This window comes from Passer domesticus, chromosome Z (genome assembly GCF_036417665.1).
Source record: "Passer domesticus isolate bPasDom1 chromosome Z, bPasDom1.hap1, whole genome shotgun sequence".
NCBI classification, from domain to species: Eukaryota; Metazoa; Chordata; class Aves; order Passeriformes; family Passeridae; genus Passer; species Passer domesticus.
The window spans coordinates 31,495,726-31,512,390 of NC_087512.1; the positions used below are offsets into that span (position 1 = coordinate 31,495,726).

Genomic DNA, 16,665 nt, shown 5'->3' on the forward strand with positions numbered 1-16,665 from the left:
CCAACTGCTGAACTCCTACTCCAACTGCAATATTTTCTCTTCTTAACTGTCTTAACCGTCAAATATATGTACTATTAATATTAATAATAATTATATCTGTATATATATGTGTGTGTGTAGTATTAGCAGCTGTGAAGTGCTCAGTTCAGCATTTGATCTAACACAGCTTAATTACACCTTAATTGCAAAGAGCAAGTAAAGTCCCAAGAGATTTTAGAGATTTTGTCTATGTGCCAGGCACTTTATTCAGTCTCTCACAATGCCAAGGAGAATGCTTTTGTGAAGTCAAAGTAAAAGCCAGATTTTACAACTTGCCTTTTGGAGAAATAAATGGTCTATCTTGCTCTTTTGTCTCTGAAACCACTACTGCATGCCAGCGCAACAAGATATTGGATGCAATGAACCACAGATCTGGTTTGCTATGCCTATTTCCATGTGATTTATTATAGCATTTAAGTTTAGAAGAACCTTTTGCCCCATGAACACTGGCCTCAGCAGTACTGCAGTTACTTGAAGGTCAAAGGGGATGTCATCCAGGAGACTCCACCATTCCCTAAGAGTCTGTAAAGCACAGAAATAAGTAGTATCTAAGTCATCTTACCCAATCTAGATTTCATACACTTCATTCCTGGATAAAAAGCCTCTTCTATTTAGTGAAAAAAGCACACTAGAAAATACACAATTTGCTAATTAAAAAAAAAGAGGAAATCTGAAATTTGCTAAATTAAGTGGCTAAATCTCCATAGTCCTTCAATAGGCTACAAATCAGTATATTTGTCCACAAAACACATTCAATATGGCCAACTGTGCCATCCTTATGCATTTAGAACCTTTGCAACGAATTGCTGATGTTCTGTCTTACAATGAAAGCCATGATTCCAATGTGTCTGATTACTTCTTTAAATCCCAAAGAACTAATGAAAACCTCTTCCTAGCTTTTCAAATCTACTATCAGACCTAGCTCTAATGAAAAATGAAAGAAAACCTAAGAAGTCTGTTATAATTCACATTTCTTCCGAAAGACATGAAGAATTAGGAGCTATGAGGAACAGAAATATTTGTGTTACAAATCTTGCCTTTTTCACAGTTCCTGTTCAAAATTAGTGAAGTGAGTTTTGAACAAAACTTCACAGGTAAAATCCATTCATTTATTGATTTTACTTAAACAACAGATAAAAGTGTTCATTTCTGGTACTGATATTCTATGAATTAATTGGTTTGAATAAGTGATAGAAAACTAATGAAAATTTTTGCAAACAAATAAGGCACAAAGATAAAGTGTATGTTGGTACAGATTGGCTTTAACATAACATTTTCAGCAGTTCAATGTGTCATTTATAATTGTTTCTGTCTCTGTAAATATCTGATGGTACTAAGTGGTAAAATATAACCCTGTTAATAATCCTGTGTGATTCTGATCTCATGCTGAAAATATGAAGCACCTTGCATCATTAATACATCCAGTTAATGGTATCATGTATTCAGTGTGAGGTTCTTTGAGGGAAATCTATATGGAAAAATCCTGTTCCTTCTTTATCATGTGATAATTTTGATCTTCAATGCTAATTAGGTATTTTGGCACTTGCTAAATGGTGGACATAGTTATTTAAGAAAAATTCTATAGAATGATGTGATACATTTTAAATACAGATTCACATGGTGAGCTGTCTTCAGAAATACATATAAAATTTTGCAAAACATTTTAAAAGAGGTAATAATTTCTATAAAATGTTTTTACCACTTAAAAATGTAGATTTTTTATTAAATATAAATGTGCCTGTTCTTCATGTTGTCAGTGTGGATTTCCATCTCTGCTCAAAATCAGAATTATGATGAACTATCTTATTTTCACTAGTCCATACAGCAGTTTAAAAAGTTAACTGCACAGGATTAAAAAAAATGCAACCAAGCACCAAAAAATAAAACCAAACTACCCCAAACCAAAATAACTGTTAAACCGGAATAAACATATTCTAAACTATTGATTATCTGGTTTATTTAGCTAGAATGTGAAGTATATTTTAATTTTAAAAGTATTATCTGATAGATTTCTCAATGAAATTAGTACATAATCTTAATATAAAGGTCTGATTAATTTTTTAATGACAGTGGTGTTATTGTCCATTACATTTAGCTGATTTTTTAAGCTGGTAAATAACAGATATGATTGAAATGGGGTTTAAGTTTTTATAGAGGTGGGGAAAAAATAGTTTGCACATAATGTCAGATTTTTATTCAGATTATTTTTTCTTACTTGCTATTTTTCTGTCAAATCAGTGAATAATTCTATTAAAGTTTTCTAGGAAATACAAACAAGCTTACAGTATTAATAAAGCTACTTTGAAACAGCTTACAAAAATTTGCATAAGAAAATTTGCCAAAATGTAGTTTAACGTTGAGTACAAACACACTCATTACACACGTTCATACAGTATAAAAAGCGCTTAGATCATGGAGTGTTCAGATCCAGTTTCTTACAATCATATTCTGCCTCACATTTTGCTTGATTTTTTTACACTTAAAGTATGCCAAACAGCCCACCAAAATGGATACATGTCAAAAAGTACTTCAAAATATTTCAAAGCCATTTTTTCCTTCTCTTAATATCTGATTAGTGAGACATGCTTCTGCCCAGCCTGAACTAAGGGGCAAACATCACCATATGGAAAAGTCAATAATATGGGTTTGATTTAATGATCAATATGAGGTACAAGTATAGAAAGAAATAGAAAGATGGGGGGGGGGGGGGCGCGTAGGGGGTAGAAGGGAACAGAAAGCAGAAGACAGTCATCACCTTGTTATCATAGTGGATCCAGCAGCATCCCATTGGTCCTTCACCCTGAGCTTCTCGGTGGTAGATGTCCCAATGCCATTAAAAGTTTTTCATTATTTATACATTTTAGCTAATAAAGGAATTAATGCCCAATGGCTACATAGTTCTCTTATTCTATTGGCTAAATGATTTCCTCATATCTCATGCTAATTAGTCCCATGTTAATTTTTCTCTTCTCTTCAGTCAGTGGGTTTCTTGAGTAGGTGGGCTGTGAATCAGCAGCTGTGGTCTTCTCCATGCTTTATGGAATTATGTTTGCCCAGTAGACGCTGATTTCAGCAAATTTGCTGAATTTACTTTCCTGGTGGCCAATAAATTCTGTATTCTTTGTGTCTGTTATCACTGATATGTTCTTCTCCCCCAGCTTTGTAAACCTCCTGCTAAGTCTGAGATAATACCTATAATACATAAACCCTAAAATTACTAGTTCTTCTGGTAGTAATTGGATATTTGTCTACATGCCTATGCTTGGTAAGAAAAAAAATAACAGTAATCTTGGCTCCTGTAACTTCATCAGTATCAATAATGAAAACTATTGAGTTTTCATGCATGAAACTGTTGAGAACTAATAGGCAGACTTGCCAGCAAATTTTTATTTACCCATATTATAAAATATAGTTAGAAATTAGCAGACTTTATCAACGTGTTTATTTTCATTAAAATTAATATTTATTCAGTAATTCAGAAAGATAAATTCTGATTACACAAATTTATCACAAATGTTTTTATTTGTAATATCTTTCAATTAATTTTTGCTTCCTTGGATTCTCATGTAATTCTGCTGTATTGGAATTATTTCAAAATTTGAAATTGGTGAATTTTTCATATTGTCTTCTCCTCTTTGATGGAGGTGTGTTTTCTCACACCATTTCTTTATATTTTATACAATAGATAATTCCCTCTTTTAAGGGGTTTATAAAGAGAAGTCTAAATTCTGTATAACATTTGGAAACCTAAAGAGCTTCAGTCTTTCTCAGTCACATGAGGGAGGAACTGAAAATGTTTTGTAAAACACAGCAGTGTTTCAAATTCCTAGCATTTACAGGAAAGACATTTTCAAACTGCTTTAAAGTCTGTACCTTAATTAGAGATTTGATTTATACTTTTCAAGAATTGATCTTCTACAGGTCTGCGTGGGCCTTTGTATTTGAGCAACTGCATCCTAAGTTCTGTGTTAACTTCACTAGAATGTGAAAAAGAGAATTTTACAATATGGAAATACTCAGGCAGAACATGGGGAACAGACAGTTTATCCTTGCTAACTACTGCAACTCAGATAAAGTTAATTTATCGCAGCTGTGCATGTCATCTGAGGTTTTGGCTTTAATCAGTGTTAACTGAGATTGAAATGGCACCCAGCTAATTACTACGCCTTTCAATTTCAAGAATATTGAAATGTCCCTTTTTTACTATGTTTACTTCTGCTTTAATGTGGTTATTTTACAGTGTGTTGTGCAAGGAATAAATTGATGTTTTGCTTTATATCAATTTACATCATAAATTAAATCAATTCAATGTCATATTATTTTATTTTTTAAGGTCATCAGAAACCTTTGCATATCTTATAAATTTTAATTGCAATGGGAAAAAAGCCACATTCCAACAGGTTTTTCATGACTGAAAAAGTTGTTCATGTTTTGCTACTCCCCTTCTCTTATTAATCTATGTAAAACACAGGTATTCCTGTGTTTCCATATAATAGATATGTGATTTTATTCTTTTTATTTATTACTAAAATTTTTTAGTAATTTTGCTTTTCTTTGGGACACTTTGGTTTATCTCCTCTACATAAATCCACTGAAAGTTTCTTGAAATTGGGGTGAATAACAATGAGAAAATCTCATGTTTCTAACTCGGACACACAAGAAAAATAATGTTTAGTCATTTGATTTGGGTTCTTGCCTGTTGCTTTATCTTTCAAGAACAGAAAATCTGCAGTTCTCTCTTTATATGGGATTCTAATCAATTTTGAAGTCAAAGAACATGCTACTTCTACCAATGCAGTAGAAATTGCTGATTTCCAAATCATGAACATACACATTAGAAACCTTCTGTTTATCCAGCTGTCCTGTTGCGCCATTCTTATGTGTGCACTGTATACACTAATCTTGATGAGTCAAAGTACTCTCTTCACATGGCTTAAAATTTAAATATTCTGTGAAGAAAAAATGTCTTTTTAAAATTTTTGTCAGTAGTGGCATAACATTCAAGATTATCACAGGAATATTCATTAAAATATTACAGAAAGAAATGCAAACAAACAAAAAAGTAATAAATGTAAGAATTTGTCATGGTGCCAGGGCCTGGGAACTCTGCGAGGGCCCTGTGGGTGGGTAGATGGATGAGACCAGTGGATATTGTCTACCTTGACTTCAGCAAGGCTTTTGTCACAACATCCTCATGGGCAAGCTCAGGCTGGATGAGTGGACAGTAAGGTGGAGGGAGAACTGAGTGAATGGCTGATCCCATAGGGCTGCAATCAGTGGCACAGAATCTAATTGGAGGTCTGTCACTAGTGCTGTCCCAAAAGATTCAACACTGGGCCCAGAATTGTTTAACTTTCCCATCAGTTACCTGGACAAAGGGGCAGAGGCCTCCTCAGCAAGTTCACAGATGGCACAGAGCTGGGAGCAGTGGCTGATACCCCAGAGGGCCGTGCAGCCCTTCAGAGGGGCCTGGAGAGGATGGAAAGATGGGCAGAGAAGAACTGTCTGAAATTCAACAAAGGAAAATGCAGGGTTCTCCACCTGGGCAAAAATAACCTGGGCACCACAACAGGCTGGGAGGTGATCTGGTGGGAAGCAGCTCTATGGAAAAGAAGGATCTGGGCATCCTGGTGGACAACATTGAGCCAGCACTGTGTCCTGTTGGCCAAGAAGGCCAGCGGTGTCCTGGGGTTCATTAGGAAGAGCATTGCCAGCAGATCAAGGGAGGTGATCCTGCCCCTCTACTCAGCCCTGGGGAGACTTGGCTGCTGTGTCTAGATCTGGGCTTCTCAGTTCAAGAGACGATATGATGCTCCTGGAGCACCTCCAGTAGACTGTAACAAAATGGTTCAGTGATTTTAGCATCTCCTTACAAGGAAAGGCAGAGGGAGATGGGCCTGTTCCATCTTGAGAAGAAGTGACTGAAAGGGGACCTCATCAATATACATAAGTACCTGAAAGGAGGGTGTTAAGAGGATGGTGCCAGGCTTGGAGCAGTAGGACAAGAGGCAACTGACAGAAAATTATGCACAGGAAGTTCCACCTTAATATGAGGAGGAACTTCACTTCCAGGTGACCACCCCCTGGAATAGGTTGTCCCCAGAGGCTGTGGGGACTATTCAAGAACCATATGGAAACAAACCCGTGCAATGTGCTCGGGGATGACCCTGCTTGAGCAGGGAGATTGGACTAGCTGATCCACTGTGGTCTCTTCCAACCTAACCCATTCTGTGGTTCTGTGATTAGCAGACTTTTTGAGAGGATGACAGAGCAGGACCTAGACAGCCAGAGCTCATCCTATTGCCTCTGTCCAGGGAGAGAGGACAGAATGAAGGGCAGCCACATACAGTCCAGATCCAGGTTATCAGAACACCTCCCTGGGGACTGGGATAGGCAAAAGCCAGTGGGGCCTATGGCTGTGCAGGGCAGGACTTTTAAGACTGACGTCCTATGGCTTCAGTGGGGCAGGCAGTGGTGGTCTTGCAGGTACTAGGAATTCCTGTCCCAACAGTAGCTGAACAAATAATAAAAAAAGCAATAGTAAAGAGGTGCAGTGTTAAAGCTGAGCATCTAGAAAGGTTTATTTTTCATATGGCCATAAAATAATGATGCACAAAGGTCTTAAATCCCAAACTGACTAAAGTTGAGGTGTTGTTATCACCCACCCCCATGAAGGCAAGAGTAAGCCAGGTTTTTGTTAATGGATCCCTGGGGGTGGATCAGAGTGACAAGACACCGAATGTTTAATGTTTGTAACTATATATATGTAGGGTTTATTTTAGAACAATTTGGGTGTAATGGAATGCATATACATATCTGCTTCAGTTATTATTATCTAGAATAATAGATCAATATGAAAGCATAAAAATACTACTTAACAAAATTTAAAAGGGAGAACAAAGAAAGAGAGAAAAAATAAAAGTAAAAACATCACCATCTGTAGATCTTGTGAAGAGACTTGATTGTTGCAGCCTAGATATCTGTTTGTTGAAGTCATGGTTAGAGTCTTGATCCACTGGGGCTGTGGGAAAAATTCTGCAAAGCACAAAGTCTAATATTTCAAAATATGCCTAGATACCTGTCTTGGTGGGGGATCCTCCAGTCCTCTGGTGGAAGGCCTCAGAAATTAGTCTGGGTGCTCTTTGGTGACCTTCTTAAGACCTGACAGCTGCCTTACATTAGGGCAGTCAAAGCCCAGGTAGTAAAGCCCTATCAGACTTTCCTGGGGAGTAGAGAGGGAGTTTTGCAACTGAGTGAGTTGTGTAAGGAAGTGCAATTAGCGTGATATGAGGCACCATCTTGCCTTGCAGGATTTGCCTGTTATCAGCCCCAAGGCCTCCTTTGTAGCCTCCAGACAGTAACAGTTCACTTCCTCTGTGTATGCAGGCTAGCCATTACATATCCAAAATCATCCCCTCAAGGGATGCAAACCTGGCCTGAGCAAAGCACACTGGAGCCTCCACAAATGGGCAAATGTTTTGAGTCATTAATCAATAACAGTCTTGACTCTCACAAGGGCAAATGTATGCCATGTATACCTATATGAGCCCTATAAATGTATGAGTCCACTTATCATTAGCCACTCCAGAAGTAATCCAGAGAAATAAGCTACCTACAGCCAGCTGGTAAATTTGATAAATATTTTTAAATGTTGTTTCAAAGCTTTTTCTGCAGAAGAAAAAAGAAAAGGAAAAAAAAAACCACAAACCACTGTTATAAAAAGTCTTATATTCCTTCCTTAAAAGTAATTTAACAGTCCAAAGTCTCGTGAGTTTCTCAGTTAACTGAAAAACATAAGCCATACACTTGGAAATAGCTTGGGAACTCTCCTAGCTACATAATGTGCTGAAAGCGTACATTGAATGCATTAATTCCTCAGTTATTTGATATATCTCTATCTTTGCTTTAATTTATTTAATTTTCATCTATATTTTATTTTGTAATTTTTGGCACACTAAATCTTACAGCTCTTCCAAATATGTACTTGACTGACCTAAATTATCTTTTTTTTGGGTCATTTGCTGTTTCCGCACAACCTTGAAAACTAAAGTATAGGATGAAATAGAATAATCAAAGCATTATTAAACATACTCCTGAGAATTTCACGTCTTTAATTTACAGACTGCAAATGTTACTGTGAGGAAGTGTTTGAAACATTTGATGCTTGTTAGTTTGCATAATAGAACATAGAAATGACTGTATAGGCAGAGCAAAAGGTAGGACTCTACAGTACTTTGTATTTAATTGAATTTTAAAAGGAGGTAAATGAAGTTCCTCCAGAAATACAGAATCTTTAATACAATTTAAAAAAAAAAGGAAAACCACTAGATTCTTCAGTAATCTGCTTCTTTAATAAAGATATCCCAGCAAAAAGAATCAGACACATTAATATTTCAAGACTTTTAGAACTTAAGGAAACATTTAAAACCTTTCTAAAACCTTATGTGTACACTGTAGAACATCCCAAGTAAAAATGTTTTTTTACTTATGATCTCACTTTGTGACTCTTTCCACCAGTAAATTCAACATATTTTTTAAACTAACCTGGAGTTGCAAGATCTAGCAGAAAATTGCTTGAAGAAATATTTTCCTAAGCTGAATCCTAAAAATCTGAACACTTGAAGGCATATTAATTAATCAGTTTTCAACAAGAACCAAGTAATAAAATGAAACTCTACTTCCAATATCCACCAAAATGTTAAGGTGTTTTAAATTCAGATTACAAAAAGCATCTCTTTAGCCACAGTGGCTAATCTTGCATCACCATTTACTAGTAGGTTTCCTACTTTTCCAAACAACACTCTCCAGTATCAAACATTATTTCTTATTCTGCAAGTTCTATTCAATACTATTCGTTCTGCTGAAGTTCTTTCATTTTTAAATAAACTCCATGCTCTATGAGGAAAATGAAGAGTCTCAGCTTTAGAGGTGATATTTCTTACTCTTCTACAGAAACACTTCAAAGTTTTCTGGTCATTGTTGCTACTATACACAATGTAAGCTACTTTTAAGGGATTGAATAGCAATCACTTAAAGAATAATCCAGAGTACTTGAATATTGGATATGGCATAAAGGTTCCATTTATTTTATATCTTCTTTTGAAATTTCACTGTTCATCATTTAAAGCACTCAAGTAGGGTTTAGAGGAAGAATTTTGCATACTGATAGAATCTTTCATAAAACAAAATCTTCTTTTCTTAAAAGGCTAATTTCCAAAGTTTTTCTCTGTTAAAGTTTTAAACTTCCTGCCAAATCAAATCAGACATTCTGTGACTTTGTAAAGGAAATCTCACCAGAGTAAAGGCTCACAGACTTCATTTATGTAAACCTTCCAAGTTTCTAAGAGTCAAAAATAAATGGGTACATTTATGAAAGTAAAAAGGTGGGGCAGGAATGACGATAGATTGATTCAACATCTCCTAAATATAATTTCCATTGTCAGAATACTCTTATATTTTTAAAGTAGTTCTTGAATGGTCTTCAAGAACACATTTTATTCTTCCTCATTCTGTGTGATACTCTTGAAATCATGCTGCCAGATGACCAACACTCCATTTAAGAGAACCCCAAAAACCAACCCTTCTGACCAAAACAACATGACACATTAATATTAGTATTATTACACTTGTAGAAGCTAAATGTTAATCAAGTAGATTAATTTTACAGATCATCACTGCACCCTTGTGTCTATACAACACTGGATCTGATTTTTGTTATTCTTACATGAAGAGATGTGAGAAAATAAGTTGTTTGTTTAAAATATTCTAGTGCATTGGAAGCAAAATCTGTGTTGAAATTAAAGGGATTTTTTTCCCTAACCAAGTTATGGCTGAAGTATTTGCTTGAAAGTACTGGACCTGTATCATGAAATGGTAAAACGTGATAAACCAAGTACTCTAAAAGTTGACTGTCTACTGGGCTCTAAATGGCTAACACAGAAAGGGGAAGGTAATCCACTGTTGTGGCGAACCACCCATGTGTGAGGACACGAGGCTTGACTCCATTTTTCTCAGAAGGCTGATTTATTATATTATATTAAAATACTACATTAAAACTATACTAAAAGAACAGAGAGAGAAGATGATCAGAAGACTACAAAGAACAAGAATAGAATAGAATAGAATAGAATAGAATAGAATAGAATAGAATAGAATAGAATAGAATAGAATAGAATAGAATAGAATAGAATAGAATAGAATAGAATGCATAACAAAATCCTGTGACTGCTCACAACCTTGGCACAGGTGGCTGTGATTGGTCACTGATTGAAAACAATCCACATGGACCAATGGAAGATGCACCTGTGGCATTCCACAGCAGCAGATAGTTATTGTTTACATTTCTTTCCTGAGGCTCCCAGCTCCTCAGGAAGGGAAAAATCCCAGCAGAGGATTTTTCATAAAATATCATGGCTACAATCCACCTTATGGGGTGAGCCTCAAAGGTAGCTCAGCTGTTTCCTAATGTGTTAAAAAAAGAAGAAAAACAAGTATGTAAAGATGTATTATGTAGTATCACCTGAAATAATGCTAAAGAAACATAATATATACTTTTTCAAGGTGTACGCATAGCACTGAAGATACAAAAATCTCTAATTGTTTTGTGTTATGTTAAATCTAACAACAAAACCTTTGAAAAAAACAAACAGGAACTCTTCCCCTATGCGGTCAATTAGAGAGTAGCAGCGAGCCTAAGAAGTGTAACTCAGTAATTGCTCAAGTGCCATTTCTCAGTCATGCAGATTTTACCCAGCACTGTAGAGCTGATCACTCCAGGGCCTGTGTACATGTGTCTGTGTCTGCGGTAACAGAACACATGATCCTCTGATGCATTGTTGAAATTGCTTTCCTGTTTATTGCTGTAGTTTGCTTTTGATCCCTAATGGAAAAGGCACATTTAGTGTTCTCTTGTGTTAGAGATGTTAAACTGAAACATTCTGCTTTAATTGCACAGACATGAGTGGTTACTGCTCAAACACAAAATAAAATGCTTCTTCTCATAAAGGTGAAATCTTTGTGGGGAAGTTTTTCATAAGTAATTGAAGTACAAACAATTGTAATACTAACTAATGGGAATTAGGGGACATGGGCGGTAGTATGTTTTGCAAAGCTAGGAAAAACTGGAGTAAGGTTATGGAATAAGATGACAAAATATCTTCTTTTTCACTTGTGGACATTTTAAATGCCTCCTTCTTTTGATATCTTATCTCCAAGTATATTTTAATGATGAAAATTTTGAGAACTTATTTGAAATTAATTCCATCAATAATTAGAAAATTCAATTATATCTTTTTAGTAGCCATTCATACTGGTAAATAAACTACCTCAATATAGTTAGGTTAGAATAGCCAAGCCCTGTCTTCTAGATTCTTTCATACCTCTGACTTCCAGGAGAAACAGAATTATTTAAAAAGTAGAATTAGAAAGCTTGAATTAAGTGGTCAGAGTTAAGTGTGGGGTTTTTTAGAACTGTAATAATAGATGAGTCTTAGGGGATTTAATAAATATTAAAGAAGTACATCTTCAAATTATAAGATTATTTAAATGTTCAAGATTTACTGTTTTTAAATGAGACTTACTGCAATGTTAAATGCATGCTTCTCTGAGCTTCCTTATTTATGTTTGGGGTTTTCTAAGTAGTAGTAGTAGTAGTTCTACTAAGAAGAAGAAGAAGAAGAAGAAGAAGAAGAAGAAGAAGAAGAAGAAGAAGAAGAAGAAGAAGAAGAAGAAGAAGAAGAAGGAACAAAATATTCAATGGGCTGTTTTATATTATTAAAATATACCATGATACTGAAGAGAAGAATGTATTTAATAAATAAATAAAACATTTGAATGAAAGGGTGGGGAGATGCGAAAAAAGTTTTTCTATTCTGATGGCAAATGAGAACCATTTATATAGTCTTAGAAGAAACATCTGTACCCTAAAAGAAGGAGATTATCGTATCAAATTACACACACAATTTCTCTGTTCCTAGGTACTTCTCAGATACCACATGCATACAAATACCTTTAAAAATTATAATATTGCACTGATGTGCTTTATATAGTAAAACAACGTTTCAGAGTGATTTTTTTTACATTGAGCCTAGATAAGGAGCTGATTTCTATTTTAAACATAGGTTTGATTTCCTTTTAATTTTTGTATGCATGCTGCACTTGATTCACTGTTGTCTCCCAGCCTTTAACACAAGAAGAATTTAATATCTGTGTTAACTTCTGAGCCAAAAATTGTCCAAGTCATTTGCAAATGGTTATTGATCATTCTGAACGCCTCACATACAACTATCAATGTAATTATACAATGGAAATGTGTTTTGTATGACATTTAAGGACGGGACTTTGGAATTTAATGTTACACTAAAACCATTGTAATGGACAAAAAGAAATAAGATATATAGAACCAAGACAATTATGTTAATCACATTAATGTTTCAATAGCACAACAGTATTCAAAATTAGCTCAGAAAAGGGGAAAGTCTCACTAATAATACAGTAAGCATTGTCATACAGAAACTTGGTTAATTTCTACCTCTTGGCTCTGGTGTTGGGTTCACCTTTCCAACAGTTCTCCAAGTTCTAGCACCAACAGTTCACATTTTCTGTGGAAGAACAGGGGAAGGGACACAAGATGATAAGTTCCAGCCACTTGAGATTTTCACTGGAAAAATGATTGGTGTGTACTCATCTCTGTCCCAGAGGGACTGTATTTCCATGTTACATTGTTAAACATATATTTCCATGTTTATGTTTACAGTCATCTTCTCTCTCATTGTTTCTCATCTGAAGCCTGGAGTTATTAGTCCCACATCTGGGGATATAAGAGGAGTTACTGGGCCTCCCTGGGAGACTCAGGTCTTGCTCAGACACAGTTATTTTGGAGCTGTGTCTCCCAACATGTTTGGCAATGGCCACCAAATGCTTGCTAAGAAAAAGTAAAAGCAGGACATGGGCAAGGCCAGTCAAGACACGTCCTGAGTTCCTGCACTGCCAGACCAGTACAAAATTTAAGGTATTTTACTAATGACATTAAAAACACATGCCTTGTGATACACTAAACAGTAATTAACCTATTTATTTTTTGACAATATAGCAAACACTGTGGCAATCTCATAGCTGAAATGTGTTCCAGTAAGTGCAGGAGTAAGCAGAAGCAAAATGAACTGCTAGCTCTGAAGACAGTTTGTCAGATGTTTTCATTAGGGCTCTTATTTGCATTTTTTTCTTGTATGCCTAAAATCATATTTGTTAATGTAGACTGGACACATTCCCTCCTTTCTTTTTACTGCTGTATTCTACATTTGGCACTGGAAGCTAAGTGAATGAAAATATAGTAACCAAATTTGTAATGCTTATTTGAGTCATTGCTTTCATGTCCCTGGGCTGCAGTAAGAGACTTGTCTTTTGTATTTTCAGAAGAGAAAATTCACTGCTGACTTCTAGCTAATATTTTTCCTGAAGTGGTATATGTTTACATAGTAAGGGATTTCTTTAAGTTTATCAATCATCCTTTTACATCTAGATAACTGTTTTGAGAAATATCAACATGTATTTAAAAAAATGTTCTTTTGGTAAAAATCCAAGCTATTAAGTCATCCATTACTATAATTATTAAATACAGGCATCTACCTACAAATACATACATTTGGTATTCAGACTTTATATCCTATGGTTATTTGTGTATGTGGTTAAGACATAAGTCATGCTTGATCAAGACAAGGCTTCTTAATTGTTGTGTACCTTATTCTCTTATATCGTGGTTTAGGAATGGTATTCTTCAATTCAGTGCTCCCACTGAAACTATGCACTGCTGCTTCATCTCCTTCCTTCCCACACCTCCAGCTGAGGGCTCAAGAGAAGAATTGAAGGTAGAACAGGTAAAGGTCACGGGCTGAGATAAGAACAACTTACAGGAAACAGCAATGACATAAGAAAAACAAACACTAACAGAAACAACATTAATAAAAAAGGTGTACAAAAGAAAGTAATTCACATGCAAAATGTTCACCTAAAAGTCCAATTCAACTGCTGTCACACTATGTGACACAGCAGAGGCCACTTCCCCCACCCCAAGAAGATGATGTACAATAACCTCCAGGTCCTAGCGATTCTTACTCATGGCTACTGCAAAAATTAACCCAATCCTGGCCACAACCAAGCTTTAGACACTGTCTTTCACAGTAGTCATCTGGACAAAGTGTCCAGCACAGAGCTGGATAAACACATCATGCAGTAGGTGAACAGCTGACTCACAAGAAGGACATGAAGGCTTATAGTTAATGGGTTTACATCAGACTGGTGACCCATAACTAATGAGGTTCCTCAGGGCTCCATATTCAGCCGTGTGCTCTTTAGAATCTTCTTAAATTACTTGGACTGGAAGGAATATTAAACATGCTTGCAGAAAACTGGAAGGAGCTGTTGACTACCTACGGAGACAAACCACACAAAGTTGAACATGAGAAAGTGCCAGATGCTGCACCTGAGCCAGCCCTGGATGTGGGAAAGATTGGGAAATGAGATGCTGGAAAGTAGTGCTGCAGAAAGGCACCTGCGGGTCCTGGCTGATGGAAAGCTGAACATGGGTCAGCAGTGTCCTGGCAGCCAGGAGGGCCAGCCCTGTCCTTCGGGGCTCCAGGCACAGCATCGCCAGCCAGGCAAGGGATGGGATTGTCCTGCTCTGCTCTGAGCTAGGGCAGCCTCAGTCGAGTGCTAGGAACAGTTTTGGTCATCTTGATACAAGAATGCAATTAGAGAACATGCAAAGAAGGGCCACAAGGATGGTGAAAGGCCTAGAGGGGAAAGTTATATGAGCAGTGGCTGAGGTCACTTGGCTTATTCAGACTAGGGAAGAGGAGACTTGAGATGAGACTGTATCACAGTCTACAATTTCTTCAAGTGGAGAACAGATGAGGCAGGCACTGATTTTTTCTTTTTGCTGGCCGGTGATAGGACCTGAGGAAATTACATGAAGCTGTGTCAGGGGAAGTTTATTTTTGATATTAGAAAAAGGTTCTTCCCCCAGAGAGTGGCTTGGTACTGCAACATGTTTCCCACAGTGGACACAGCATCTATGACTGTGCTGGGGAAACAGCTGGCCTGTAGGCCTCAAGGTATAAATAATTATAAAATTATAACAGAAATATGTGATCAGTTACATAATTACCTTACTTATATAATTCAACCAGTAAGAGCAGGGCCAGGCCGTTGGAGACTCAGGCTTCTATTGGCTGGCTGAGCCAGAAGTAACAGGCTCAGCCAATGAGGATTAACCTCATGGGCTCCTAAGGTATATAAGGATGAAAGACCTGACTGAAGTGAGTGACTGCTGCATGAACTCACTGTCTTTTGTCACTGGTCTGTCTCCAGAACCGTGACATGTGACCTTACAGGATTCAAAGGAGCATCTGTAAAATGCTCTCAGGCGCAAGGGGTTGTCTTGGGACGGTCCTGTGTAGGGCCAGGAGCTGGTCTTGATGATCCTTTTGTGTCCCTTCCAATTCAGGATGTTCTATGATCCTATGAAAAAATGGTCTGATGAGACTAAGGAATCCTAAACCAGCTGTTAATCAGTACAGTACTGAAGATGAGGAAATACTTATAGGTAAAGGAAAACCTTCAAGTAGACACTTCCAAAAGAAATTTTCTCTGGTGAGATTTAATATGGTAGTCCAATTCCATTATCTTAAGAATTATTTATTATGACTAGAAGAAGCAGAAGACGTAAAGTTTAAGACCTGTATACAATTCTTATTGTCTTCTGAGACTACAGGAACAAGTGTAATCATTGTTGGAAAGCAGGCTTCTGGACATGCCAGAAAAGACAAGTGTAGAACAAAAGTCTACAAAGTTAACAGCCAAGCCTTGCCCAACAATTAAGAAAACTGACTGATGTTCTTCCAATACCAAGTTTTTCTAACTTCTAAATTTGTATGCTTTAAGGATTTATTCCTTTGCTGTTTTCTTTCTATCAAGTACCTGGATGAACCAGCCAAACTCCTGTACAACAATATTACAGAACAATAGGTAGATAAGTAACTGTGTGCTGCTAGGCTTAAAACAAGATTATATCAATAACATTTTGTTTTATCTCACAATGTATTCTGATGCCTTAGCCACATCACTCCAACAGTAGTGGCCAAGTGAGAAAAAAACAAATTTGCACTACATAGACGGTAGATGTCATATTGCCATGTTAATTCTGGTGTTTCTTTACTTTTCATTAATTAGCTCTGCAACTTTAGTAAGCTCCTTTGTAATGCACAGACTATGTATTTCAATTTCATATGCAAAAAAAGACAATGGAAATTATGGACAAATACCTGGAACACTGGCACTAAAGTAGGCAATAACTAAAGAATAAATAATATCTTATAGGAAGATGTGAGAGAAAGAGAAACAAATAATAGATTATTGGGTGACAGAGCTGTTGTACTCATATTCCTCAGAGCCCTGGATGTGAAGGGATGACCTTTAGGTTTGCTGCTCAGAGTTCCCCATGTCTCATGAAGAAACAGGAAAGGAAAGCAAAGAGCTCTGCTTTTTTGTCAGAGACAAGTCCCCGATTCAATACAATTCAGAACACAATATAATATTCCCTCTATGCCTTGTGGGCAAGAAACAGGCAGC

General features: G+C 36.5%; 2 long non-coding RNA genes across 9 annotated transcripts in view; one reads left to right on the plus strand and one right to left on the minus strand.

The window, feature by feature from the left end:
* Nucleotides 1–2,210: 2,210 nt before the first annotated feature.
* LOC135289776 (uncharacterized) lies at nt 2,211–15,288 on the minus strand. Of its 5 annotated transcripts, XR_010352512.1 has the most exons (6): nt 15,203–15,288; nt 14,290–14,465; nt 13,777–13,885; nt 7,118–12,638; nt 6,974–7,019; nt 2,211–6,553 (listed from the first exon to the last, which is right to left on the minus strand). It is a non-coding gene; the product is annotated as an uncharacterized LOC135289776 (long non-coding RNA). The 5 variants fall into 5 exon arrangements; XR_010352509.1 differs by having other exon boundaries at nt 2,211–10,500; nt 12,569–12,638; XR_010352510.1 differs by having other exon boundaries at nt 2,211–4,988; nt 5,408–12,638.
* A 75-nt stretch (nt 15,289–15,363) lies between these two features.
* Nucleotides 15,364–16,665, plus strand: part of LOC135289775 (uncharacterized) — a 34,946-nt gene continuing 33,644 nt past the window's right edge. For all 4 annotated transcript variants that reach the window (XR_010352505.1, XR_010352506.1, XR_010352504.1 and 1 more), the window contains exon 1: nt 15,364–15,640. This is a non-coding gene — a long non-coding RNA (uncharacterized LOC135289775). The remainder of the gene's footprint in view (nt 15,641–16,665) is intronic.